Genomic DNA, 2,748 nt, shown 5'->3' on the forward strand with positions numbered 1-2,748 from the left:
CATAACTTCTGAGGTCTTCGGCTTCCCATTCTTAATTTCCTTGGAAAAGTTATTTTTTCCTTGGGAACCAAGGCTAATCTGGTAACCAAAGCGTTGGTCTGTCATTCAAGGTGGCGGGTTCTGTTCCCAGCTGACACACCAGCTCCACAGCCACCCCAGCACTGGTACCTGCCCTCTTCTCTCTCCTCTGCTCCCTCGGGCTGGGTTTTTTGCAGCTGGCTCATGGGTCTCCTGTGGGAGAAAGTCTGCAAGAGTCCAGAGTGAAGGAGCGCTCTTGGCACGACACGTGAGGATAAAACTGTCTATTAAGAAGGTAAACATGGTTCATATGGTAGGACCTCACTTCAAAAATCAGGCTTTTCACAGCTGGAGGAAGGAACTGAGGGGGTGTTTGGTGCCGATAAGTCACCCGGCATCACGGCGGCTTGACAGCCCACGGCAGGTTTGTGCCTATTTGAAGGTTTGAGATTTGCTGTTTTCCCAGTGTGTAACACACCGGATACTTCCCAGCACGGCCATTGCAGTGGGGGTTTACGCACATCCTGATGTCAGGAAAACCGCCCGGGTTTAAGGATGACTCAATACAACCCCTCGAGGGCCCGGCTACAGGCTGAGACAGACCTGTCCCTCTTGGCAGGACTTGCCTTTCTTTTCCCTGCCCAGAGCAGGGAGGAGAGCTGAAAGCCCTTTGCTACGGAGCGCAGAGAGCCATGAGACACAAACACAAACCTCCAAGTGTGTCCAGATGCCTTCCTGGGTCTTGAGGGGAAGCCCTGAGCTGAGGGAACTGGCTAGCTTGTGGCAGTGCCAGATAAAGAATTTTTTTTAAGACGGAGCATTAGAGGCAAGAAAAAAGAAAGAAAGGAAAAAAAAAAAAGGGGGCGGGTGGGGGGAGAGGTATTTACAAGTGCGGGAAATGGAAGCTTTATCGGGAGTTTTCTGGGGAGATAAGAAGCTGGGCTGGCCCGTCTCTGCACGGCGTGGACACACTCGCTGCCTTTGAGTCTCTCAGGAAAGAGCAAAAGAAGCTGCTGACATTTCTGCTTAAAAGGAAGAATCAATGAATCTTTGTTTCCCAGTGCCTGCTTGTTTGACCTTATTGTGTTGCGGAATAGAAAAGAAAGAAAAGAGAACGGGGCGAGGGGAGAGGGGATTCGTGCTAATAAAATCCAGGACGAGATCACAGCTCTCTGATCGTGGCTGGAGATGCTATTATTTGGTTGTTGTCCTATTTGCCACTGTTGCTCATTTCGGATTCTTGCCTCGCTGTAATAAGTCACACTCTTCCCAGCCATCATCCCTGTATTGACAGGCAAATGTCACCCGCGTTTGATTGACGTCCATTGCTCCTGAATACAGAAGTACGATTTAGGAATCAATTCTGTTTGTTTATTTAAACAGCTCTTTGTGTACCTTGTATATCTGTGAGCAGGACAAGTTCTTTAATATTTTCCTGGGAGAAATGCCACTAATATTGCACGTTCACCTTCCCACTCAGCCACAGAGGTGCCCACCAGCCCTTGGAGGAGGAGAAACCTTTCACACACACACACATAAAAAAGGGGGGGGGGGGGGGGGGAAGAGAAAAAGAATAAAACCCCAAGACTTATCAAAGCGCTCTGCTGCCCCCGACTTAAGCCAGGGAGACCTTTTTCTAAGGTCGAGGCATCTGTCGGTTTGCGTATTCCCCGCACTTTCCTTCAGCTTCTAAACAAAAGGGAACTCTTTTCCCCGGTGTCAGTTTGCTGGCAAAGTGGTGGGTGGCTCTAACGCTGGGAAACACTGCACCCGGTGATGAGAATGTCAGTTTTAATTCACAGCAAGACCTGTTTCCTTCTCTGCCTTTTTAGTGATAAATCGGGGAGAGAGGGAGAGGGAGATCCGAAATTGTGAGAGATGCTAATCTCTGTTACTGTGCGAGGTGGGAGGTATATTTTCAAATAACTTCCACTTGGACAATGGGTAACTGTAAAGCATGCCTACGTTTAAAGCGGTATTTCCCAGAAAAGACTAATAAGGCAGGGTAGCCTCAGGGAAGCGTTAAGCAGGAGGTGGATTGACCTTTTAATTCTCGATCGGTGACCTGAAGGGTACCCAGAGGCTTCTAAGCACATCTCTTCCTTTTGGTCTGCTCCAGAAAGAGCTGTCATGGCAAGATGCAGCTAGTGAGTGAGGCTCACGATTTCGCTGTTCATCCGTTTGCGGGAGGGGTGGGGGAGGGAAGAGAGAGGGGGGGAAGAAAAAAAAAAAATATATATATATTTCCCACACTGCCAGAGTAATGCCAAACTCTCTGTGAGTGGGAAGAGCAGAGCAGATGCTGGAATGAGATGCCAAAGCAGCTCCCCTTTCCCCTGCGCTTTTGGGTGCCTATAAATTGCTCCAGCGCGCTCGTCAGCCTCCTCCTCTCCTGGCAGGTGGCACCCGGGCAGGATCTTGCTCTCCCTCCGGCTCCGGCGCGGCGCGGCGGTGCGGGCTCTGTGCGGCGGGCAGCAGGGCGGCTGCGGGGCGGCCGGGGGGGTCATCCCCGCTGAGGACTGTCGTCTCTGGGAAAAAAAAAAAAAAAAGAAAAAAAAAAAAAAAGAAAAAAAAATGCACACATGACCGATGTCTTGCCCAGAAAGAAAGTCAACATATTAAAAAATAAATCTTCAGTCCACGTTTCGAGCTGCATAAAACAGGAAGTGATGTACAAGGTGGTGGTTGCTGCGTGGGGACAAGGATGCTCTGATGTGACAATTAGGCCTC

This window comes from Calidris pugnax, unplaced genomic scaffold (genome assembly GCF_001431845.1).
Source record: "Calidris pugnax isolate Ruff unplaced genomic scaffold, ASM143184v1 scaffold629, whole genome shotgun sequence".
Classification (NCBI taxonomy): domain Eukaryota; kingdom Metazoa; phylum Chordata; class Aves; order Charadriiformes; family Scolopacidae; genus Calidris; species Calidris pugnax.